The sequence below is a fragment of the Cheilinus undulatus genome, linkage group 15 (genome assembly GCF_018320785.1).
Source record: "Cheilinus undulatus linkage group 15, ASM1832078v1, whole genome shotgun sequence".
NCBI classification, from domain to species: Eukaryota; Metazoa; Chordata; class Actinopteri; order Labriformes; family Labridae; genus Cheilinus; species Cheilinus undulatus.
In genome coordinates this window covers 45,632,929-45,660,904 of record NC_054879.1, presented here as the reverse complement: position 1 = coordinate 45,660,904, position 27,976 = coordinate 45,632,929, and positions in this window count along the sequence as shown.

Below are 27,976 nucleotides of genomic sequence, written 5' to 3'. Positions count from 1 at the left end.
CAAAAACATCTTAACAGGACAAGTTCCATGTTAACATAGGAGCCCTTCTTTGATATCACCTTCACTATTCTTGCATCCATTGAACTTGTGAGTTTTTGGAGAGTTTCTGCTAGAATCTTTTTGCAGGATGTCAGAATATCCTCCCAGAGCTGCTGTTTTGATGTGAACTGTGTCCCACCCTCATAGATCTTTAGCTTGAGGATGCTCCAAAGGTTCTCAATAGGGTTGAGGTCAGTGGAGGATGGGGGCCACACCATGAGTTTCTCTCCTTTTATGCCCATAGCAGCCAATGGAAGAAAGTGGTCAGTCAGAAACTCTATATACTTTGCCGAGGTCATTTTCACACCTTCAGGGACCCTAAAGGGACCTATCAGCTCTCCCCTCATGATTCCGGCCCAAACATGACTCCGCCCCCTCCTTGTTGACGTCCCGGTCTCATTGGGACATGGTGGTCATCCACCAGCCATCCACTACTCCTCCATCTGGACCATCCAGGGTTGCACGGCACTCATCAGTCAACAAGACTGTTTGAAAATGAATCTTCATGTATTTCTGGGCCCACTGCAACCATTTCTGCTTGTGAGCATTGGTTAGGGGCGGCTGAATAGTAGGTTTATACACGACTGCAAGCCTCTGGAGGATCCTACACCTTGAGGTTGGTGGGACTCCAGAGGCACCAGCAGCTTCAAATACTTGTTTGCTGCTTTATAATGACATTTTAGCAGCTGCTCTCTTAATCTGATGTATTTGTCCTTCAGAAACCTTCCTCATTATGTCTTTATCTGCACAAACCCGTCTGTGCTCTGAATCAGCCACAAATTTCTTCACAGTACGATGATCATGCTTAATTTTTCCTGAAATATTGAATGTTTTCATTCCTTGTCCAAGGCATTACACTATTTGACACTTTTCAGCAGCAGAGAGATCCTTTTTCTTTCCCATATTGCTGAAACCTGTGGCCTGCTTAAAAATGTGGAACATGTGGAAAAGTGCATTTTGAGGTTTTTATTTTTCAAAAAATAGTAGTTATCATTATGAAGTTTGTTCAAAAACATTTGAATTATACTCTAACTGTTGATGACTGGAAAAATATTATGACTGTCATTTGCGTTGATGTTTAGAAAATCAGAGAAAAATGTCGTTTGCATAATAATGTGGAACGCGGTGTATTTTGACTTTTCAATTTATCATTTTGATTTTTTATCTCATTTGTTGACTTTTCAATTTTTTATTATGACTTTTTATCACATATGTTGACTTCAATTTATCATTTTGACTTTTATCACGTTTTGAATTTTACATTTTATCATTTTGATTTTTTATCTCATTTGTTGACTTTTCAATTTATCATTTTGACATTTTACCCCATATTTGGACTTTTCAATTATCATATTGACATTTTACCCCATATTTTGACTTTTCAATTTATCATTTTGACATTTTACCCCATATTTTGACTTTTCAATTATCATATTGACATTTTACCCCATATTTTGACTTTTCAATTTATCATATTGACATTTTACCCCATATTTTGACTTTTCAATTATCATATTGACTTTTTTTTATCTCATATGTTGACTTTTCAATTCATCTTTTTGACTTTTAGCTCATATTTTGACTTTTCAATTATCATATTGGTTTTTTTATCTCATATGTTGACCTCTCAATTTATTATTTTGACTTTTAGCTCATATTTTGACTTTCCAGTTTATCTTTTTGACTTTTTATCTCATATTTTGCCTTTAATCTGTATCTCATATTTTACCTTTATAGGATGTACTATTCTAAATTCTTTGTCATATTTTTGCCCTAAAACATGATTGTGACTTTGTTTTTTTTATATATTTGCCTTTTAAAAGCATTATTTTAACATCTAATTAGTGTTTTTTGCTCAAAAACCTTTGACGTTTTATCTCATATTTTGACTTTTCAATTTATTATTTGGACTTTTATCTCACATTTTGACCTTTTAGGTTCACAGTTTTAAATTTTGAGTCATAATTTTGCCTTGTTTCAAGGCAAACTTATGATGTGACTATAGATAGATAGATAGATAGATAGATAGATAGATCGGTTGGTAGATTTTTCTGTTATTTCCTTTTTTTGGGTCAAAAATGAAAAAACTGAATAACGCCAGTTTTTCCCAATTTTTGAGTCTGCTTTCAACGAAGAAATGGATCTGCCAGAAAATACACTGACCAAAAACACACTCAGACCTGCACTGCTTATCTTTGCAGAGGCTCTGTTCTACACCTAACTTTCCTTTTGCACCAAGTTCATTTTCAAAAACAAGACTTCCCTCTCCTGACAAGCTGACTTTTCCCCCTCTTGCCAACTTTAAGTGATAATGGAAAACCAGCACATAGGTATAATTGCATTATTATAATTGGAAGGCAGGAGCACCTCAGTGTGAAAAAAACATTTTTGAAGTCTTCCTGATCACTGTGAGCTATATAATGAGAGAAGGTGGCTTAAAATAATGTATAGACTTTCCTCTTTTTTTCTCCTTTCAGTCCACAGCAGTACTGTACAACCATACAGTGAGCGAAAAAAATCACAGCTGTGCCACTTATGCACGAGTATTGGGATTACTGTCACCTTTGTCTGCATATTTTTCTTTGATTAATGTCACCCAAATGCTGTGTCTTCCAAATGAGAACCCGGTTCATTTGCATGATTTTTTGTACATGGTGCAAATTTGGGGATAAATTAGTCAGTCTCCTATCTTTGTTGGCATGGCACTGAGTGATTTTTTTTTTTTTTTTCCTGAAGGAGCGAAGTCTCAGAGCAATACTCCCAGAGAATTACACCTGTGAGATATGCTAATCATTAACACAGCCATAATGACCTTATTTACCTTTATATAAAAGGCAGAAATTAGCATCAGGTGCCCTAAATGAACAGGGAGTTAATAATCAAGGCGCTCACTTTTACCCCTGTTTGTTAGCCGGAGAGGCTAAATGGCAGCTTCAATATGTTTAGTTGCAGGCAACCATCAGTCTGCGTCTTTAAAACATATTATGGCGCCATCTCCTATTGCTGCCTCGGAGGGGAATTCCCAGATGGTGGGCTATGATTAGGTAGTTCACTTAGCTGTTTAGAAATGAGCATCTGGAAACACAGGTTGAATTAACACCACTGGGTCCCTCATTTTCTCTAAATGAGTGTCATTCAATTAATCTAATTATTAGGCATACAAAAACTGAAGGAGTAATAGATTCCTATTATCCCGTCATTATCATCTCTTACTCACAAGTGCTTACATTCCTCAATGGGCTCACATGTGTTTAACTCAAGGGTGTAAAACTCAAGGCCCGGGGGCCAAATCTGGCCCCTGGTACAGTTACATCCGGCCCGCAGGATCACATCATATTTTAGTTATAACTGGCCCTAAAATATGAGGTCTACAGATTTCCTCCAGTATAAAAATGAACTCTTAAATTTGATGATATCAAATATCCTTCAGTCATAAAAATTAAAAAAAACAAAAACTAAAGAGTAAAAATAATTAGATAAAAACAAATGTGGGAAAAGAAATTCATTTGTTTTCATTTCGTATTTTCAATTTTTCATTGCACAATAATGACTTCAGTCTATAATTTTGACTTTTATTTCATATTTTTACCTTTACATTTATTATTTTGACTTTTTGTCTCATATTTTGACCTATCTAATGTATAATTTTGACTTGACCTAATATTTTGACTTTTCAACTTATAATTTTGACCTTTTCAATTTAAAATTTTCACTTTTTATCTCATATTTTAAGTTTTCAATTTATTGTTTTGACCTGTATCTCATATTTTACCTTTTTTATGTGCACTATTCTAAATTGTAAGTAATAATTTTACCTTAAAAAACATGATTGTGGCTTTCTTTTTTATATATTTGCCTTTTAAAAGCTTTATTTTAACATCTTATTTGTTTTTTTAACCTTGTGCACTATTAACTTTGACATTGTATCACATATTTTGACCTTTTCAATTTATTATTTTGACTTTTTCTAATATTTTGGCTTTTTCAATTTATAATTTTGACTTTTTAATTTATTATTTTGACTTTTTATTTTATATTTTGACCTTTTCAATTTATTGTTTTAACATGTATCCCATATTGTTCCTTTTTTAGGGGAACTATTCTAAATTCTAAGTCATAATTTTGCCTTAAAACATGATTGTGACTTTCTTATTTATATATTTGCCTTTTAAAAGCATTATTTTATCATCTTATTTTGTGTTTTGACCTTTTGCACAAATAACTTTGACTTTTTATCTCAGACTTTGAGTTTTTTAACTTATCATTTTGACTTTTTAATCTTAAAATCATTTATTATCAGTGCCATTTTTTTCCTCCATAGTTTATTACTGGTGAAAATTAGGTTGACAGGTAAATGTGGACTCTGTTAGGCCCTCAGGTTAGACCTGAAGTCAGAATCCGGTCCCTCTGTGACTGAGTTTGACACCCCTGGCTTCCTTCCCTCTGCCCTCAGCTTACCCATGAACAAGTTTTTTCAAATGAATCTAAAACAAACTTGGTTACTCTTTAAATGAACTCATTAGCATTTTTGCTCTCTACTCTGCAGTTTGGTTGTTCTCCTTCTTTTCGGATGCAGAGCCCTGCTGGTTTTCACTTTTGTCATGTAATCAGGGACTGATTTAGACTTGGAACACCAGCTGAATGAAATTAAATATCTAGAAGGACTGAAAACAAGCTGGGTACTGAGGACCGAGGCGCCCTTAATTACAGTACTGTATCTGTGAAGCTACCTCTGAGGCGTCATTAGCAGCAGATACACCGCTCAGGAAAAATCAGTGCTATAGGTTTAAAAATCAGAGGACTCAATTATAAGTGCAAAAGTGGCGATCACATTAGAGGGCAGCCATCTCCACTTCTGTCTGGGACTCCTGCGGCTACTTCTGCTACATTTGTCGCAAACAAAACGAGCTCCATGTGCAGGATTTTTGAAGACGTCGTGCTCCTGTCACTGCACATCGTCTGACATAATGGACAGGCAGGGTGATGCGATGATCGCTGTCAGCTCCTCATCAACCATCATCCTTTCACACACATTATGTGATGCAAGCCTTAAAGTGGCCTACGTCCCTCCTCCTCCCTTCCCTCTGGAGCCCCCGCTGGCCGGAAGGACCCTCTTCCCCGGGCTGGAGTGGCTCCTGCTGGGGCCACTGAGCCGCTGGCAAGAGGGGGAGGAGGGGTTTCACCCACAGACCTGGAGAACATTGTCAACACCCCCCCTCCTCCTCCTTCATCAACCTCTTCCACCCCATCCTTCTCCCCTCTCCTCTTCCATCCCAGCGTACCCTCCCCCACATATAGACAGACGCTCTTCCTCCTGTGTAAGTAGATGTGTGCGTGCACTTGTCATTTATCTCCATATGGGCCTCCTTGGTGGATGTGTGTGTCAGAGAGAGAGAGAGAGAGACGGTGCATGTGTGTCGGGTTTGTCATGCAGGACTGCTTGTGACTGATTTTTGTATGTGTGTGAAAGAGGGAATGAGTAAACATGTCCCAGGAAAGGATTAGCCTCATGAGGTGAAACATGGAGGGAAGACGTCAGCAGTAAATACTGTATAAAAATAACAAAGAGGGAGAAATTCAGTGGCAGGTCCATTAAATCACAAGCATGTTAGAATTTAGAGCTCCTATAAGGAGTTTTTAAATTGGAATGAAACATGATAAAATAATGCCATACTGTTATATGGCCTTATAAAGCAAATAAGACCATAAGGGAGAACACTGATTATTTTTCTATATTTATTTCATGTGTGTATCACTTATTCAGTGAGGCAGCTGTCATAGGCAATTGATAGTAAGCTTAAAAGAGGCTTTTTTAGACCTTTAGAACCCGAATACTTGCTGTAAGATGTGAGCTAGACCTTAAATACAGGGAGAGGTAAAAAAAAAAATGGTGCAAAATGAAAGTAGGGCTGTCAAAAGATTACTCTTAAAAACTTATCTTATTGTATTTTTAACCTCTGTGTGCCTGTAATTAAATGGGATTAATTGCGTCCCTTTTATTCATTTAAATAATCAACTTTTTGTGCATTTAAAACTGTTTTTGTGCCATTTCTGATTTCCTGCCAATCAAGGGTAATTTGGGATAAGCAGATTGAAAATTTTAGAGCTTAACAAAAGAAAAAGGAACTTGTTATGGATTGAAAAGAAAATAAGAGAAGAGTAAAAAGGGTAAATGTTTGCTAACATACAATGATGTTTGACTTGTCTACTGAGCTGTCTGTAAGTTAAAAATCTCCTTTAAAGGGGATGTATTTGACCCCTTTAAGACAAGTTTATATTGGTCTTAGGGGTCCCCAAAACATGCCTGTGAAATTTGTTGCTGAAAAAACACTCCAGTATTGGATTTTTGCATGTCTAAAACCCCCTCTGTTTCAGCCCTGCTCAGAATGAGCCGTTTCTGTGTCTGTGGCTTTAAATGTTAAAGAGCTGTCTGACTCCGCCCATGACTCTGCCCTTCTCAGGAAATGGATGTGGCTCTCCTGATGCTCCTTTCAGTTGGCAGCTGAGAGGAGGATCAGGAGAGGAGGACAGAAGTTTCCTCCAAGTGGGGAGGGCCAACTGAAACTGGGGGTGGAGCTAACTCCCCATATGACATCATGAGGGGAATATCTGAGAACAACTTGTTTCAGCACACATTTTCTGAAAGGTGGAGAAAGGGAGGGGTTGGGATGGATTTTCTGATTCTTGGAGGGATTGAGGACAGGTCAGGGGCACATGTTTTTGCTAGAAAAGACTGAAAAGGGGTATTTTGCATAATATGTGACCTTTAACCCTTTATCTGCTAAGTCTAAAAATGGCAATTTGGACATATTTGTTATTATGGCTGTAAAATAGTCAGGAAATGCCCTAAGTCTGAGAGCTTTGGTCCCTTTTCCCAGGAGTACTTGAACTTGACTTTTCAACATCTGGTTAATGATTATTGCACATTATATGGAATTGTCAGCAGTTTAAAAGAAGAAAAACACAAAAACAGATTTGTTTTTCATGGCTTTTATGAGAAGAAATGTTGTTATTGCTCATGAAATTTTGATTTGACATTTGAAATGTGAACCTATACATGTTTAGAACAATCAGCAGTCATTTTTTGAGTCTAGGACTCTGGGTGTGCAAAACACAGAGCAAAAGATAACTATATACATAGACCACAATTAGATCAAATAAAGGTGGAAAAATGCATTCTCAACATTCTCAAGTAACATATTGTTATTGTGCATGACAGACACGCACAAATGCCACTATCTAACACTATTTTTTGAAAACAAAACACCACTCTCGCTCGCTCTCCTTTTACTCTCTTTCTTCACTCTCCTTTCTCACTCGTCTTCTGCCAAAGCTGCCGTTTTGGCCGTGATGTTCAACATTACCGTAATATATACCACACATCATATATTGCCGGAAAGCACAGATTCTCAGCTCTCTGTCAGCATTGATATTTTTTAGATTGAGCAAACTTTCGAGGAGTTACAGTGTTGAGAATCCGTGTAGCGGTCTCGCAATACTTAAGGTGTTTTGCTATGAATGCCCACGTCATATGGTTGCGAGTACTGTAATGAACCATATATGTGTGCATGCCCACAATTCTCAGCTTTCCAACACCGTTGGATTTTTTCTGATCGGACAAACTTTGACAGAGTTACGGTAATAATACTCCGGACATATAAAACACAGGGCCGGCGCCAGCTCAGTAGGTAAAGGGTTAAAAATCCTAGAACCCAGCAGATTCTTTTTTACAACCATCTGTTCATTAGTATACCATGTTATACACCACCAGGATGCTCATGTACTCTCCTGATCATAATATTCCATCAAAACCAGCCCAGTTACATCAGAAAGAGTCTCTGGCATCTAAATACAGTCAGATATTCAGTCCAGATGATGATGATGATTACATCCATGATTATCCATGGACTGGTTTGGTAGCTTTTCCATATAGTGTTAGCATACAGCAGTGATACTCAACGCATGGCTCCAGAGCCACATGTGGCTCTTTTATGTCTTAATTTGAAATATTATTCCCCCCAAAAACCCTAAAAAAGGAAACTCTGACCTCAGAAACTATCCATTGCTATTTGTTTCCCATAAATCTACAGTGAGCTTTTTGTGCTACTTTCATCCCAATTTTGCCCCTTTTCACCAGTTTTTGCCTCTTTTATCCCTTTTTTTGCAAATTGCATTTCTTCCTTTCTGCCACTTGTTGTCCATTTAAGGTGCCTCCTGCCATTACATGTCACTTTTTATTCATTTTCCCACACCTTTGTACTGCTTTTCACCAATGTTAGTTATTTTTCACTCATTTTCCCTCACCTTTTTGCCTTTTGCCAATTTTAGTAACTTTGCACTAATTTTTTGTTGCTTTTTTTAACCATTATTGCCACCTTTAACCCATTTTTTGCCATGTCTCTCAGATTTATGCCACTTTTTCTCCACATTTTTTGTCATTTACCACCCAGTTTTTGCCATTTCCTGCCTATTTTAACCCTGTTCACCCATTTTTGGCAGCTTTTTCACCTATTTTGCCAGGCTCAACTTATTTTCATTGGAACTTTCAACCACTTATCACCACTTAGATTGTGGCTCTTGCAAAGGTATTTTTCAGCTATTTGGCTCTTTGGCTGAGCAGGGTTGAGTAACACTGGTGCATAGCATTAGTTCATGCACTGCCATATATTCAAGATCAGCTGATGTCACTCAAGCCTTCATCAGCTGACGACCAGCTGATTCACTCTGAGTAAGCTCTTGGTTTGCTGTTGCCATAATTAAACTCCTCTATTCTTTTCTGCTCCATCTACAACCTGCTTTCACAACGTTCCTCCGCCCCAGCTCCTCTTCTATGCTCTATCTCACTAAATCAGTGTCATTCTATTGTCATTGAGGCCTGCTCTGCTCCGGGTGTATTGTTGATTCTCTCCCTGCCTCAGGCTTTCCTTGTAGGCACAGGAAGAGCAGGAACACGTGCTGTTTCTACTTGATGCCTTCCATGTAGGCTTGCAGAACGGCGGGGGATCCCAGAACAGCCACAGGGCCAAATACAAACTAGAAAAGCACTCAGAGAGCACAGGCCTCTGCCATTAGCCCTATCTCCTAATAGTACAGAATCCTTTAAAACAGTAGTTTTCAAAATGTGATGCGGGCCTCCCCTGGGGGTTGCCACAGAGCTTCAGGGGAGGCGCGGACCCATAAACCAGAAAAAGGTGATTTTTCTTTGCAGACATCTCCTGTGCATTGAGCAAAATGGATAGACTTATAGTTACTAGAGGGACTATGCTTTAGAGCAGTGTTATTCAACCAAAGAGCCAAATTGTTGAAAAACATCTTTGCAAGAGCCACAATCTAAGAGGTGAAAAGTGGCAAAAACAGTTTGAAGTAGCAATAAAAATAGGTTAGAGGTGGCAAAATGGTCAAAAAGCAACAAAAAATGGGTGAAAAGTGGTGAAAATGGGGAGGAAAAGTGGAAAAATGGTCAGAAAGTAGCAGAAATGGGTGAGAACTGACAAAAAAGAGGATGGAAAGTGGCTTGAATGGGCAAAAAGTGGCAAAATTGTGGCAAAAATGGTCCAAAAAGAGAAAACAAGAGGTTTGCAATGGCAAAGGTAGTTTAAATGGGCAAAAAGTGGAAAAAAATTGTTAAAAATAAATAAATAAATAAATAAATAGGGGAAAAAATTTGGATAAAGTGGCAAAAATTGGGAAAAAATGAAACAAGTGGTATTAAATGGCAATGGGCAGCTTAAATGGATGAAAAGTGGCAAAAATATTTCAAAAAAGGTAAAAATTGGGAAAAAATGGCAAAAAGACGTTGCAAAAATGAGCAAAAAAATTGGAAAAAAAGGGATATTTAATGATGAAAGGTAGCTTAAATGGGACAAATGATGAAAAAGGGCAAAATTGGAATAAAAGTGGGAAAAAATGGGGAAAGAGTGGCAGAAAGAAGTTGTAAAATGGCAAAAAAAAATTATAAAAAGGGGTATTTAATGGCATTATAACTGAATAAGAGGGAAAGGCAGATGTTTAAGGACATTTGCAAACCAAAATATCCAAAATATATTAATGTTAAAATGTTTGAAGATTAGACATAAATGTTTGTAATGTTGTTGTCTAATTTTTTTTCCAATTTGAATCCTTTTTGTGGGTGGGGGTCCACCGAATGAATAATTTCTTCTTGAGGGGGGCCTCACTCTTCTACACTTTGAAAACCCCTGCTTTAAAAAATTCCTGGATCTAGACGGTGATCCGGATCAGTCCCAAAATGTAATTTTGTTCTTCCTTATGCCATTTCTGACATTTCCTGAAAATTTCATGAAAATCCGGCCATGACTTTTTGAGTTATGTTGCTAACAAACAAACAAACAAACTAACAAACAAACAAACCCACCCGATCACATAACCCTGCTTGGCGGAGGTAATAAAAGCAAAGAGAGCAAACTAATAACTGCCAATAAGGAGGAAAATGTATTACTGCAAAATATGTACACTGATTCCCTTTTTCCAGGCAATTCTTAGCAATGAGATATGGAAAAATGCCTGCCACCTGATTTAGCTAAGACTTCATGCTTTAGTCCAGTTGAGCTTTACAGCAGCTACAGCCGTCTACAGGCCTCCGTTTCACAATACAATACAAATATACAACAGAATACAAACAGTTCAAACACAGCATTTAATTTAATCTGGGTATTCCTGCATAGGAACTCATTTACCCAGAATTCTAAGGGGTTAAGGAGCAGTGGTGGACTTACTTTACATCACTGTGGCTGCAGGGCAGTGTTGTACTGTTAAAATGGAAAATAAATCTTGTGTTTGATTTGGATTTTAAAATATTTGTGCAATGATTGCGGACTTTAATTGATCGTGATTTATCTCCACAGATTCTGGTGAAAGTTCTTCACAGAAGCTTTACATTGTTGTTAAAGGACTCAGCTGAGAGAAAGAGCAGTTTCGACCACAGTTTCAGCCTTTTCCAGCACGCCTCAGTATATCAGCCTTTCTTTAGTCTAGCCAGGCTACAATGCAAACACTCCTGCAACTTAATTCACAAAGACAGATACCAATTTCTCCTCCTCTGCAAGAAATATATCAGGGGCGTTAAACAAAGCAAACAGCGGCATTGAATTCTGATGGCGCAAAGCTAAGCCTTCAATTTGAACCTTTTTCCTCAAAGAAAGCAGAACTTAGCGGTGAATAAATTCCCAGTCGAACGAGCGCATATTGTGTTATCATGAGGGTCTGTTTACCTAGTGAATCTACATATGGCTATCTAATATCTTTGTGCCATTGAGCAGGTTGGAAAGCCGGAGTCCCGGGGGTTTCAAGGCTGGGATTATGCGCGGCGGGGGGTTGAACTATTGCCCCTGTGTGATTGAAAGACCTCCACCAGCTTAGGCCCCTGTTTATTGTATATTTGCATCGCTCGGTGTTCAGGATGCTGCGGGGGAACTATCAGTGGCCAGGCGGCTCATATCTGGGTGGTTGTAATTCGGTTTCCCCCCCTCCTGCTTGTGCCTTCCAGCTAGCTGAGGAAGCTCCAGGCTATAGCCAGTCATTTAGTCTGATTGACCAGGATATACCCTGATCAATATCTCTCACCAGACCACATGGTGAGAGGGCAATTTAAGAGTTTGTGTATTCTAGGCTTGGATTTACGTCGGATTTTAGCGTGAAATACCCAAACACTTCATTAAGAGTGATAGGGGGGCATTACATCTGTATATGCTGTAAAGCAGGGGTTCTCAACTGGTGGCTTGGGAAACAAAAGTCAGCCACAGTGGGTCTTGAGCTGGTTCCTGGAAAAAACATCATGGCAAAAATTCCTAAGGGCAGACAAGGAGTAAATTCTGGTTGTTTTCTTGAAATCTTGACTAAAGTATCCTGTTATCTTGGATGGAAGCATCTTCCAAAAATTCAGTTCTCTATGAAATATCTTAAATTTTGGGACATTTGAAAAAACTGCTGAAATTTAACCATTACAGAAACATAAAAAATGATTTTGGTAATTACCAATGCTGTTAATTTAGCATAGCTGTGAGCTGTGGCATATATATAAATATATATATATATATATATATATATATATACGCTGATGTCTTCTTCCATAATTGCACCGGCCTCCTGTTGCTGCTGTTCTGCCCCTCAATGCTGATTGGTCCTGTCACTTTCTAACCGGGCCTAAACAGTTCAGACATGAGCTTTGCAAGATGGATTCACCAGTGAGAAACAAGGAAACGGGCATATCTATCTGCTTTGCAAGGTTAAAAAACAACTGAAATTAACACAAAAATAATAAATGAACTCATTTTCATGGAAAGACTGACAATGTCATCACAAGATGTGAAGATAGTCGAGATCTCATTAAATCTACCTAGTTTTACTTGTCCCTGAAAAAAAGAGTCAAATAAAATCTATGAAACCATGCTTTTTAAGTTTAAAGCAGATGCATGCTTAGTGTCAATCACGATGGATCTGATTCTTCCTTTTCCACCACTGAAGAGCAGATCTATTAACAAAGATAATTGCATTTGGATCCATGCCCTGAAGTGGTCAACTACGCAATTTCACTAATTCATCCTGGTGAAAGGTTGACCTTAAGAAATGTAATTACACACACCTGAGTTACACAAGAGCCCAAGAGGTCCACAAAACGTTTACTGGTAGAAGAAGGTATAATTACCAGAAAACAATTAGCCCATTGTTGAAGAAGTGAAGACTTCCTCTGATGCAGCTTCTGGCTTTAAACAAACACCTGACTATGAAAAGGCTGTTTGTCACAGTCTAGAATGAAACATTCAGCTGTTTTCTGCTTAAAAAGTCATTAAAATGAGTCCAAACTCAAAGCACCTGCCTCCTTTTAAGGTATACAGTGGCAGGCGACATTAGTTCTACATGAGCACGTGGAATTAAGTGGTGTAGAGTAACCTGGTATAAACACAAATCATTTATGAATTTTAATAGGCCCGCCCAGGCCTCATAACTATGCATGACTTCATACTTTCATAATTGACAGGAAATATGAACTAGGCCAGGGGTCGCCTATTAGAATGACTTTTCATTTAATTTTTTGACAGCCCAATACACAAATGCAGGGCGGATTTGTGGAGCAAAAATTCATGTAGTGCACAGGAACCTTTTCTGGTGAAATCTAGCTGCAATCCCCCTGAGGCCTGGACCACCTCTCTTATAATTACACACAGTAGCCCACTTTGCACGAGTGAAGTAGATCTACCTCACTAAATTCAATTTGTCTGTAACAGTGTAGCATTCCATGTGCATGTAAAGCATTAAAAAAAAAACCAACAGAGCTAAAAATGCACATTCAGATCCTTTAACCCTCAGGCCCTCCTTTAAAAATCACACTCTCCCTCTTAAAGCCCTTTTAGGACATTGGATATATTCAAAAATATTAAAATAAATGAAAAAAAACTTTTTTGGGGGTCCTTAACTCCAGTCCTCATCATGTATAGTAGATGGGAATTATTTTTCATAATTTTAACCCTATAAATACCAGTTTATTTACATAATGCCACATTTTCTGACACAAAAAATGAATTACTTTCTATTTGAAAAATGCAAAGCGGATTTTTTTTTGTGCAGGTATTATCAGTCTTGTATATGTCAATGATTAGCAGCAACACTGATTTTGACTTACTATTAAGTTTTGTGTAATAACAAAAAAAAATCACACCCTCCCTCTGAAAGCCCTTTTAGGACGTTGGATATATTTAGAAATATAAGACATGAATGAAAAAACTTTTTTTTTTTTTTTTTTTTTTTTTTTGGTCCTTAACTCCAGTCTTCATCATGTATAGCACATGTGAATTCATTTTCATAATTTTAATTTTTCACCAGACTCTGACATCCATAGAAAACACCCAAAGTATTTAAAGTTGAAATAATGAATTCCACTGGCCTACAGTCACTGATTTATCCCATCAGTTCAAACAAGGTAACAAGGTCATTATCTCCTCCAATGCCTCTCAGCCAACATTGAAAAATGGAGACATTTGGCAGCATTTTTTGGTGTGCAAATATTTTTACCTCTGAATGACTGAATTATAGAGGAATTAACAGGATTTTTACCTTCGCTAAGGAGGTTATGTGATCGGGTGGGTTTGTTTGTTTGTTTGTTTGTTTGTTTGTTCATTTCTTACCAACATAACTCAAAAAGTCATGGACGGATTTTCATGAATTTTTCAGGAAATGTCAGAAATGGCATAAGGAAGAACTGATTAGATTTTTGGGACTGATCCAGATCACCCCCTGGATCCAGGAATTTTTGAAAGGATTCTGTACTATTGGGAGATAGAGCTAATGGCGGAGGTCTGTGCTGTTACCACTTTACACCAGGAGATGGCGGACATGAGTAACTTCAATCCCAGCGGCGTTTTGGGTGTGTTTCCATTCAAAGTTTTGGAGTTTATAGAGTTTGAAAGACACACACTCGGTCGAGGAGACGAGTCGGAGCGTAACAGAGAGAAAGACAGCGAATTGTAGCGAGAATACTCACAATTCTGGGAGGAATAGAGGAATATTCACCCTCTGCCATGACTTCCAGTCATCTGTTGAGACCATGGGTGAGACTGTCGGTGCATCTGTTTGGACCAGCAGGCAATGCTTCCGACATGACAGTCCACATGTAGCGAAGCCAATGCTTTGTCTCACCGTGTTTCCACCCCGCCGGGGGGGGGGAGTAATCGGCGAATGCCGTGGTGGGGGGCACATGGGGACGGATCCAGGAGTTTTTTCAAGAATTCTTCACTATTGGGAGATAGGGCTAATGGTGGAGGTCTGCGCTATCTGAGTGCTTTTCTAGTTTATTTCTGTATTGCAGTGGCAGTAGAATAAAAATGAATGGTTTCAATGGTAATCAGTGAGGCCTAAAAGGTCTTTAGGAGGGAGAGTGTGAGTTTTTTGTCTACACAGTGGAAAATTCTGTCAACACAGTGTGGATACTGAAATTTCAAAAATGCATTCAAAAATGAACATCCTTGTCAAATATCATCATCTTAGCATGATAACTGCCAAAGTAAGAGCAAAAAATACAATTAAAAAGCCCTAAAAGGGCTCTAGGAAGGCCTGAGGGTTAAATCAGTGCATTAAAGGGGCTCCATGTTGGCAGTTGTGCAGGTGTGCAGACTATACATTACACACTGAGCAAATATAGCATCACTAAAGTTCAGCAAGTGGTCAAGATGACGCTCCCGTCATCACAACACCTACCCCAGCCAATGCTGCTCCATGGCAGAGAGGTGTTCACACACAATAGAACAATATGCCGTGGGAGTTAGGAATGTGGGCCCTGTCACCCCCCTTTTTTGCACAAGCTAAAACTCATTGTATCCCTAAGATGTAAATCTACACCTCTGGGCTGTAAAAGTGCTACAAAGAGGCTTCTTGACCGAGTAAATTAACATTCATCCCACTCGCAATTAAACAGACAGACCGACATTGTCGCTCCTACATGGGCGCAACACTGGGGGCTTTGTTGACATGGCGTCTGGATAGAGGAAAAACCAGAGGAAAATATTTTCAACTGAGTCATCGACTGGACATTGGGATCTGGAGATGGGACTCTCAGAAACAAGACACTTTAAAGCTGTACAGCTGTTTTTCACCATTATTAAGATCATCCGAGAGAACAAAGTGTCAACTACAGTTTGTTATTTCACAGTAGACTGTTGACCAATTACCGCCAAGCTGTTTCTCTACAATGGCAAGGAAACAACATTTATACCATGGTGCACATGTATCCTCAGTTGCTCCTAATATTAAAACTGAATTGGACTCACTCTGTAGCAGATGGTGCTGCCTGTTTGTGCAATTTATTGCTCACAAAAACTGATCATAACGCAAAGCACTGAGATGCAACATCTTCACACAGAGCTCATAAAAAACAAGCATGTCCCAAAGTGGAAAAAAGCCTTTAAAACAATGCATGTATGACACACACACTTTGTGTAGCACTGCATATAAGAACACATCAGTGGAAGCATGAATACATTACCATCTGCTGCTTTTAATCCCAGACAGTTACAGTAGTGGCATGTTTTGGTAAAAGGATATCATTAATCATGGGTATAATCAGATGACATCAGGTCATGGCCCACTAAGTGTGTTTTCCTCATTATGGTAATATGGAGGAGAGGGGTGTGTTTCCACCCTTCTTCTTCTCCTTTTTTTTTACTTTGACACTTCTTTTCCTGACAGTCTACCTCTGATGGAGGAGGGAGGGAGAGACTGAGCTTGAACAGCATGGACACAAGAGTCATATTTCTCCGGGAATCAGAATGAGGTTTATCGCCAAGAAGGAGTGCAGTAAGGGTCCATAATCAGTGCTTTAAAAATTTAAAAAATCACATAAATGGCATGCTTTATTGTCTCTTTCAGCCTACTGGTTAAGCCACTGCAAAGTCCATATGCAGCCACAGTGATGTAAATAAGTCCACCACTGCTCCTTCACCTGAGACCTGACTTTTTTTTTGGAATGTATTTTTATTGCATCCCACTTATTTGGAATAAGCAGGACTTGATGAATAAAAAACATCAGCCCTGTCAGTGGACCGGAATTTCTTTGAAATTTTCCTTCCAAAACTCTCACAAATTCCCCCAAAATTTCAAAGCAATTACTTCAAATCCTGTCCTGTGATATGCGTTTTTGAAATGGATGTTGTAATCTCACTGACTGCAAAACAAATCTACCTATGGGTACAAATAAAGTAACCTATACCTGAACCTGAACCGGAAATATCTGTGAAAATTCTTTAATGTTTTTTATGTACAATATCCCCAAATTTCTTTTAATGTTTCAGTGAAACTTTATCGTAAAGCCTCTACATGTCAATAAAAAAAAAAGTCACCAAAAATCCTATTTAAATTCCCGAAAATGTTAAAACAAATTCCCAAAGTTCAGAGCAAACACCCTTATAATTTCTAGCAAATTCCCAAACATTTTCCAATACTTACCCTGAAAATTCCTTGAAAATTCCCCAAAAATCCACTCCGTAATATAGCCATTAAATTCTTCAAAATTTCAAAAAACAACCCCCGCCAAGCAAAAAACAAATTCCAATCAAATTCTCAAAAATTGCAAATACATTTCCCCAATTTCCATTAACTCATTGAGTGCCATTGGTGTATATATACGTCAAAGTGTTTTTTCGGTGGCTGGCACAAGGGGGGGGGGGGTAATTTTGGGGCTTCTGGGATATGTAGTTGGAACACGCAAGACAGTAAATCAAAGCCACTGAGAGCAAATCAGGAAGTGGAGATGCAAGGATGGAGGTAATCTAAGCTAAAAGTTCTAAAATATTCAGTATTGGCATAAAATGCCCCCCCAGAAAACTGAGGGATCAAGTGGCCATTCCCAGCGGATGCTGGAAGAAACTTTAAACTTTTGCATGAGAAATCGCTTACTCACTGAAACCGACAGCAAGTCCAGGCATCAGCACGTTTATTCGTCTGCCTCGGCCGGCCAAGAGGCTAAAGAATGCGGCGAGGTTTCCGCCATGCGTCAGAGAAAAAGGCATCTACTGGCCAGCTTGATGCATACAGCGACGACACTTCAGAGACGTACTTTTCCGATCCAGATTCTGAGGAATGGCTGCTGAGTGAGAGGAGCGGATCTTGTTCTCCGTCCCAGAGTGATGGAGGTAAGTTAACGTTAGAAACCCACTGATTTTTCAGCCAAATTTATCGAATGAAACCCTCACTCTTGCTCCTGTGATTTCAGAAGCAGACTTGAGAGAAGAGCAAGCCCCATGCAGTTCTGCAACACTGTCTGTTGGCAGAAAAAGAGGTAAGAACAAACAAAATTCTATATTCTAGATTATATACAATATATATAACATATTATATATTATGTTACTTCTATAATTTACAGGCAGTGCCAGGGGACACGCACACAGGAGAGGATGTGGGCGTATGGGGGTCACATGGCGGCCATCCAGTTGTATTGTGCTGTATTTTGTATGTATTTTTATTTATTTTACAATAAAATAACATTTGTAATACAATTTTCAGATGTCTTTTATGTCATTGAAGGCAAAATTATAACATTCAAATCACTGTTTTGCTAGATAGACTCTCTTTCACAAAAATGCATTTTTCTCAGCTTTCTAGAAAAAAGTGGTCTTTTTGATGAAACTAGCCTCTATTCAACTTCTGATAAATCAGGAATGGAACAAGGTGCAAACAAACGTTTCTTCTTTCATTTGAGCTATTCTGTGTTTTTTTTTAGAGTCGTAGTACAAAATATGGGTCTTGAAAGATGACTCAAAATGGCCAAAAACGCTGGCACAAGCCACTTTCCATTTTATAAAAGGGCTGGCACTCATTGAGTTAAAATGCCAAAATAAATTCAAAACAAATTTTCACTTAACTTTCAATGAGACTCTCCTGAATATTCAAACATATTCCCTAAATTTCCATGAAAATATATGTGACAATTTTCAAGCAAATTCCCCAAAATATCTAAACAGTAGATTTTCTAACATTTCAACTAAATTATTTAAATGTCAGTGGACATTTGAGACAATTTTCTCAAAAATTCTAATAGCAGAAATGATTTCTTTGTTGTAGAAGAGCCAACTTGTGATTTCCTCATTTGCACATGCAGGGACTTTGGAGGTTAATGTCTAAGTACACTTTAAAAAAATGAACTCGTCTGCATCTTGTGTTATCACTAGTGCTGTCAGCCTTTAGAAAATGATCTGATTAATTATAGGCTTTGTAATTAATTAATCACAATTCACATGTGCCGATTATTTGAGAAAGGTTGCATTACTGATAGATCTAGAATGGACATATTTCTGAAGAAATCAAAACTTTCTACATAACATATGAAACATAAGAAGGCAGATTGTCCATTTACTAGTCAGTCTAAGATGGTGTTAATCTGTAGAATATGGATTTAATCCCTAAAATGAGAAAAATCAAGAGCTCAGAGCATTTTAACATGTTCCAGTCAAAGTTACAAAGCTATGTTAGCCTGTTGTGTATCGGCCTGTGCTCAAAAAATTGATATGATACATGTATCAATACGGGTTTTACAGAATCAATATGGCCATACATGCTGGGATGGCAGTTTTATAACATATTTACTCCATATTTACTCATATTTATGGTTAAATTAAATTTACTTGCATGATTTCACAGTCTGGACTATAGGGAAACTTCTTGCCATTTTTACTATTTTTGCCTCTTTTGACCCATTTAAGCTACCTTTTGTCATTAGATACCCCATTTTACACTTTTTTTTTAGCCATTTCACAGCTTCTTTTTTCCACTGTCTCCCCACTTTTTCCATTTTTATCCCACTTCTGCCCTGTTTTACCTTTTTTTTTTTTTGCCACTTTTTGCCCATTTAACCTACCTTTTGCCATTAAATACCACTTGTTTCCTATTTTGCCCATTTGTGCAACTTCTTTTTTGCAACTTTTACCCCATTTTTGCCACTTTCATCTCATTTTTGCTCTTTTTTAACCTTTCTTTGCCACTTTTTGTCTAAATAAGCTACCTTTTGCCATTATGTACCACTTGTTTCCTTTTGCCCAAAATTTTTGCCTCTTCTTTTTGCCATTTTTTTTCCCCATTTTTGCCCTTTTCACCATTTTTTTGCCCATTTAAGCTACCTTTTGCCATTGCATACCACTTGCTTCTTGTTTTTGCCCATTTCTGCCACTCTTGACTGTTTATTTCCCATTTTAGTCAGTTTTCACTCATTTTTTTGCCACAATTTTGCCACTTTTTGACCATTTTTTGCCACCTGTCACTCATTTTTTTGTCACTTCTCACCCATTTTTGGTACTTTCTGACCATTTTTCCACTTTTTCTCCCCATTTTTGCCCCTTTTCACACATTTTTGCAAATTTTCACCACTTAGATTGTGGCTTTTGCAAAGGTATTTTTCAACAATTTGGCTCTTGGTCGAGCAGGGTTGAGTAACGCTGCTATAAATTAAAAAAAGTATAAGCACTTGTGTAGGAAATGTTCCCATTTAAAGTAAAAGCCTTATAAAAGCATGCAGAATAATGTAGAACTCCTGACTAAGTCCGTTTAGTGAGGTTTTTCTCCCCATCATGCTCATGTGCCATCAGATCTTAAATCAAGTCGCCCCAACGTCAGCTTATGAATAGACCGAGAGCGTTTCTGTGGCAGTAGAAAATAAACCCAGAGGCTATTTACTGTCTCCTTGATATATGAAGTTTGTGGTTTTGATTGTGTGTGATTATGTTCTGGGAGAATGACCTTTAGTGGCAACCGTATTGTAATATAATGAGGATGTGTCAGTGGGCCGGAGTACAGTGATGAGTCCAGGGGCCAGGCGAGCCGGCGTTTAGAGCATTGATCCACCAGCACCCAGAGTATAGAGGAGAATCTGAAATATTTCGACGCCTCCTTCTCTCCGATGTACAGGTGGAGACGAGATCTCATCGAGCTGCTCGGAGGCACTCAAGGCAGCGTGAGCGGTCGACTACAATAAGAAACTAGACAGAGGTTTATGGAGTCTGTGGTCTGTGATTAATGATGAGCAATAGACGGCCCTGGTTTTTTCCTCAATCATGGACAAAAATGAGTAAAAACGTAAACACCACAGCATTTCTACTTCATTGTTTGTCTTTATTGATTCCATGCAGCTATGAATATGACGATGCTGTCTAATGATTAATGAGAAAAAGAGAAGAAACATGTGGAGCAGAGGTGGTGCAGATTGATATGGTGATGGATTCTCTTGCCTCCACCTTCTCATTAACTCTGGCCTGGGTAATATGACCTAAGAGAGATTTTCTCCTCTTACTCCAGCCCTAACACTGAAGCTCTAAGCCTCGTGTGGTAAGCCTCGTCTCATAAGCACAATTAGGTGGGCCAATCAGACGAGGCTTAAAGTCACTCTTCTTGTGCCTTAACTCCATAATTAACCAAAACACATCATCAGCAATGAGATTTCCTCATCTGCCGCGTAGATTTCAATCACAATCATGGGCGATGGCAGTGTTGTAATTTGCTGTGACTTTTTCTTGAGCACTACTTGGTGTGATTTGAGCTAATACGGTTTAAAATCAATATTTTTTGTCTGTTTTTTAATTGACATTGAAAGTACATAGATGTGGGTGTTGGTTGGGTGTGATCTGAGTGTGTAGTGAATAGTTTATCTCTGGGGTGTGAGCCCTAACTATGGAAGCAGAGCACTAGTGAAACATTAATCACCAAAGTATTATGGCTCATATCCTTGGACAGCACATTAATTCAGGTGGCTATTAGGCTGCCTCGCAGCCAACCTTCGAAAAAGGTCCACATTGAAATTCAGTTGACAGTGTACATTGTGCAGAAAGCTAACTATGGTGTTACAGCATCCCAACAATAAGCAAAACAAATTGCAGATATGAATATAAGCCATATGTGGGTATATTTAGAGGAGCGGGGACTGCAGCAAAATGTGAACAGTGGACTTCAGTCAGCAGTGTGAGTAATCATTCTGGACCAGCACAACAGTCTCCCCTGTATTTCTTGTCAATAGAGACAGACGCTCTACCTGTAGATGGAAAATAAAAAGAAAAAAAAAAATAGGCTGAAGAAACACCAATTAGAAAGGCTCTCTCTCCTGCACTCCCTCAGAAAGCCAGGCTCCGCTAAAGGTCAGCCTGAAATTTGAATGACAGGGCCAAAGTCTTTTACTCATAATTTTTGTGTTTGCAATAGATTTCTGAGCAATTCACAGCCTTAAAGGCCTTAAGTGGAACAGCAATTAATTGTAATGAATAATCTGACAAATCTGGTTGACATATGGCCGCTAATACTCTTCCTTTCTAAAGGGAGCAGTGGAGGGATTAGATTACCTCAAATGAAATCTGGGAGCGCCGTGCCATCTGCATGTACGGGAAAAGGCAGCGCAACAGGACGTGGGAGGAACCGAGGGGCTGCTCCCTGCTGCTCTGGTTCCCTCAACCTCACCAGCAACTGATCTGGGAATAGGGCTCGTTTTTTTTTTTTTTTTTTTTTTTTTTTTTTTCTCATTTTATTGAACCAGCTGCCTCTCATGAAGTAAAAAGCAATAATGCTCCGGCGTTGCCAAAATCGAACACACCAAGGAAAGCAAACAAACATGACAGAAGTGATAAGTGTTGTGCAAACATCTAAACAACAGTGCCGCGGCGAGCCATCTGAGCGCCGTGAAGCCATTACTTTATTAGAAGCATTTAAAAGTATGATGAATTACCATGCCTCATATGGAGCCTCACAGCTGTTCACTGCTTTGTTTGTAAAGCTAAACTAAGTATCTCGCATCATGTACAGTAGCTGTAAGACATAAAAGACGCTTGTAGTGAGTGGCCAGTCATATTACATAACTGTGTAATTTGCATCATATCTTAAATCTGAAAACATGTTTTTGAGATAGATTTCAATAGAAAAGTAATTCCTGGCTTTAAAGAAAGACCCCAGTCAACATACAATGACTATAAAAAGTATGCACCCCCTTGGATGTTTTACCTTTTTATTGAGTTCACGATATGAATTGACTTTTTTGACTAAAAACCCTCTTTAATGTCAGAGTGAAAACAGACTTCTACAAGGTACTGTCAATTAAGGAAAATCATGTCATTTCTAAGAATTTACTGCATAAATATTCACCCCCTCCAAGCCAGTCTGTGTGGATAGGTCTCAATCAGGCTCAAACATCTGGACTCTGAAATTTTACTCCATTCTGTTTTGCAAAACCACTCAAGCTCTGTCAGGTTGCACAGGGATCAGGCATGAACAGCCTTTTTCAAGTCTAGCCATAAATTCTCTATCTGATCCAGGTCTGGGCTTTGGCTCGGCCACTCTGGAACATTCCCCTTTTTGTCTGTAAACTAGGGCTGTCAAAATTGACACGTTAATGCAGATTAATCCATCATCATGATGAATCTGATTAACTCACTGAGTGCCATTGATGTATATATACGTCATTTAAAAGCCAACGCTTGAGTGCCATATATATGTCATATGTCATATATATATATGTCAAAGTGTTTTTTTGGCGGCTGGCACAAGGGGGCGCTGTCACGCTCCCTGTGGGTTTTTTGGGGCTTCTGGGATACGTAGTTGGAACACTACAATTGGAAGAGACAGTAGATCAAAGCCACTGAGATCAGAGGTGGAGACCCTGGGGTCAAAGAGCAGAGCGATCGTTACGGAGGTAATCTAAGCTAAAAGTTCTAAAATAGGCACTGGAAGAAACTTTAAACTTTTGCCTGAGAGGTCACTTACTCACTGAAACTGGCCAAGAGGTTAAAGAATGCTGTGAGATCTATTTTAAATTCTAGTGTTAGAATTCAAACCCGCCACGAATTACTAGGCTTCAAGGCCACCTGCACCCCACTTTTAGTCCCATTTTAGTAATTTCTACTCTTTTTAGTTTTAGTCTAGTTTTAGTTGACGAAAACTCAAAAAATTTTAGCCTAGTTTTAGTCCATAAAAAGTCCTCACATTTTAGTATTTACTTTTACTCCAAGCATTTATTCTCTTGCCTAAATCTGGTACCAAATCATGGTAGTGTGTTCCCGGCACTCTGCCCAACCTGGGGTCCCTGCTTTCTACAGCTGAGAGGCAGAATAGATACAGATGCATTGTTTTTGACACATTTACCCACAGTGGAGAAATATCACAGATTTTGAATGTCCGACAAAAACTACATTACATTTCAGTCTAGTTTTAGTCATCTTGACAAAAACTAAACTTACTTTTTGTCAGTTTTAGTCATCACAGATCTATTTTTGTTAGTCTTAGTCTAGTTTTTGTCATGTAAAAAAAGGCTGTCAACAAACATTTTTAGTCATAGTTTTAGTCGATATTCTAATCAGATGCCCTAACCACCTCAGCTGGCTCCTTTCGATGAGAAGGACTGCAGTAATACCAAAGTAAAAGCTACCGTAAGAAGCTTTCATTTTATGTTAATTCTGGCAACCCTGTAAACCAAACTGAGACCTTTTTTTTTTGTCACCACAACGTTCTCAAACAAAGTTGGCTAAGCTTTTATAATCATATTCACTCTGAATCCTTTTAGTGGAAATTTAAATATAAAGTAGTTTTGGTCTGCTAAAATTTTTTCATAGTGCAATTTTAAAGACAAGTTTACTGCTCACACTTTGGCCTTTAAAGGAACATTCAGTTCAATTTTGTTACATATTGTTGATAATAGAATTTAAAGGGATATTTCAACATTTTGACAAATTTGCCCATTGCCATAATCCCTGTAGTCTTAGTAATAGGTTCGTTACCTTTAGTTGTCCGTGCAAGTTGTTTTTAGATCAGCACTGCCGAGTTCGGAGCTGCTGTGCCAACTCAATGGAGTCTTATGGTATTCCGGCTTTCCCTCATCAAACTTATCAAATACACAACCCAACAACTCCACAACGCTCTCGTGGACAAGTTGTGACCTGTACATTCACCACGCTATACTATAGGGATTATGGCAATGGGCAAATTTGCCAAAATGTTGAAGTATCCCTTTAAGAAACCTGATTGAGTAGTTTCCTTTTCACTGAAAACAAAAAAATCAATCAAAATCAGTAACAAAATCTCAGATTTAATTTTTTTACCCTACCACCCAGCCCTACCCTTGACCTTTACAAGCCTTTCAGGGCCGGCTGCTGAGAAGCATCCCCATGGCATGATGCTGCCACCCCCATGCTTCACAGTGGGGATGGCGTGTTTATGGTGGTGACATCACTTAGTAGAAATCTGTTTTCCATTTAACATAAAGAGTTGTTTTTTGTAAATTTTTTTGTTAAAAAAGCCAAATTAAATTGACCATGATTGATGTGTAAAATTAATAAAAGTGTAAAACATCCAAGGGGGTTAATACTTTTTATAGGCACTATATAAGGTATTGGGGCTGCATGGTGGTGCAGGGGTTAGCGCTGTTACCTCACAGCAAGAAGGTTCCTTCCCAGTCAGGGCCTGTCTGTGCAGAGTTTGTATGTTCATTAGGTTAATTGGTGACTCTAAATTGCCCACAGGTGTGAGTGCGAGTGTGTCTGGTTGTCTGTCTCTATATCTCAGCCCTGTGATTAACTGGCGACCAGTCTAGGGTGTACCCCGCCTCTCACCAGTTGGATGGATGGATGTAGACGGTATTAGAGATGGGGAAACTCTCAAGCCAATTACTAGAGGTACTTCAAAACTGCAGTGAATTAATCAATCAGTGTAAATATTGCCATAACTAACCAAACAAAATCAAAAGAAAAAAAAAGCTGCAAAGAAAGGAGTTTCTACTGCTCGTTTGTTATTCTAACTGATGGAGCTGACGGGGTCATAAAAATGTCTTAAATGCTTTAAATAGTGCCACCAGCTTAAGAATAGCCCGGGCCACAGCTCTGAGAAACAATGTATCGGTGGGAGTGTGCTGCAGTATCAACAGCGCTGATATGTGTAATGGCGTCACACTGAAAACTCCTGCTAAAAGCCTGATAAAGAGGCAGCCTTCTGCAGGATGTCTATTAACAGGCGGCTGACATAAGCAACTGCCTCAGCACATTCATTTACAGAGGAAAATCCTGCTCTCATAGTTTACTTTCACTTTTTCTCAGGCTGGTGGAGGCCAACGGTGACTAGTCCACAGTAACATTCATACAGTGCATGCTTTTATCTAAAATCCCCTTTAGAGGTTGAAGAAAAGTCTATAATATCAGGGTATTACAAGTCATAAGTCTGTATGGTTACTTTAAAACTGCTGGTTGTTGCTAGAAGATAAAGAATTTTCACCTCTCTCAGCTTAATAGGCCTACACAAGTATTCACCCTGTCCTAATTTTGGGGGAAAAAGTCAATGCCCCCTAAACTTAACAACTGTTAGTTCCAGCTTTGGTGGCAGCAACAGCAAGCAAGCATTTCTGATAAATTTCAGTGAGTCTTTCACATCACTGTGGAGGAATTTTGGCCCGCTCTTCTTTGCAGAATTGTTTTAATCCAGCCACATTGGAGGGTTTCCCGGCATGCTTTGCCTACTGGTTGCATGCTCTTGCACTGCAAAATAGTGACAAAATCACAGAGGCTTTCTGGGTTGACACTTCAAAAAATGTTTATAGTGTGTTAATTTGAGGTAGCATTATTTTGTGGCCCATTTTTACCAAAAATTCCTTAATTACGAGATAAAATTCTAGATCAGGAGTTCAAGAAGTAAAAATATGGGATACAAACCAAAACTCTGCAGCTAGAGTTCTCACCCGCACTAGACCCTGGCAACACATCACTCCAACCCTCATCCACCTCCACTGGCTCCCTATCAAGTTCCATATCAACTACAAAATCCTCCTCCTCACATACAAATCTCTCCATGCTCTGGCTCCCCAGTACCTTTCTGATCTCCTCCATCCATACACACCATCCTGCAACCTTCGGTCTTCAGACACCGGCCTGCTTTCCATACCCAAAACCAACATTCGAACCTATGGAGACAGAGCCTTCAGTGCTGCAGCCCCCACCCTCTGGAACACTCTTCCTGCAGACATCGGTAGCGCTCCATCTCTGGACATTTTCAAAAAACGTCTCAAGCACCACCTGTTCACCACAGCCTGCAGTCTTCACTAAACCACCCCTTTTTTTTTCTTCAAGGTTAAATTTACATTTTTATACTGGAGGAAGTCTGCAGACCTCATTCGGGTGAGCTACTTCTAATTAAAATATGAAATGATCTTGCGGGCCGGGTACAACTGCACTGTGGGCTGCATTTGGCCTCTGGGCCTTGAGTTTGACACCCGTGCTCTAGACTGTTCAGCCAGACTCTGAGACCACAACCCTGCTTTTATAGTCCAGACATGAGGTCTCACGGAAACTCACAGGATCAGCCAGAAAAAAACTTCAGAAAAAACTAACATGGTGGGGATCCAAAAACCTGGAAAAGAATTAGGGCCACTCAAAATGTCCTTGGGGGCCTAATCTGGCCCTAAGGCCTCCAATTGAAGCCTGGGTCTAGAACAGTGTTACTCAACCAAAGAGCCAAATCGTTGAAAAATACCGTTGCAAGAGCCACAATCTAAGTGGTGTAAAGTGGCAATAACGGCTTAGCAATAAAAAGTAGCAATAAAAATAAGTTAAGGATGTAAAAATGGTCAAAATGCAGCAAAAATGGGTGAAACTGGGAAGAAAAGGTGGAAAAATGGTCAGAAAGTAGCACAAAATGAGTGAAAAGTGACTAAAATGGGCAAAAAGCAGTCAAGATTGGCAAAAATGGGCAAAAAAATAGGAACCAAATGGTATGTAATGGAAAAAGGCAGCTTAAATGGACAAAATGTGACAAAAAATGGACAAAAAAGTGGCAAAAGGAAAATGCTAAATTTTGGGAAAAAGGAGCAAGTGGTAGTTATTAGGAAAAGGCAGCTTATTTGGACGAAAATTGGCAAGAAATAGTTACAAAAGGTAAAAATGGGGAAAAGTGTCAAAAAGAAGTTGCAAAAATGAGTAAAAAAAGGAAAAAATGGGTATTTCATGGCAAAAGTGGCTAAAATGGGCAAAAAGTTGCAAAAAATGGTAAAAAAAAAGGGCATAGATTCACCTTTTTAAGGTTTTCTGGGGAATAATATTTCAAATTAAGACATAAAAGAGCCACAAATCATCACAAATGAGCCACATGTGGCTCCAAAGCCACACGTTGAGGTTCACTGGTCCAGAAGGTCCTGGTATGCTGGAGCAATAAGATTGGCCTTCACTGGAGATAAGGGGTCTAGCCCAGACCCTGAAAAACTTCACAGTTGGCACAATGCACTCAGACAGGTAGGGTTCTGCCAGCATCTACTCACCCATCTGACAAACAGAGAAGTGTGATTCATTACTCAACAGAACATGTTTCCACTGCTCCACAGTCCAGTTTTAGTCTGGTTCACACCACTCTGCCTGACTCTTGGCATTAAACTAATGTCAGTGGAAGTTCATAGCTCCTCAGCTTTAGAATCATCAGATCATTGGCGCACCATGAG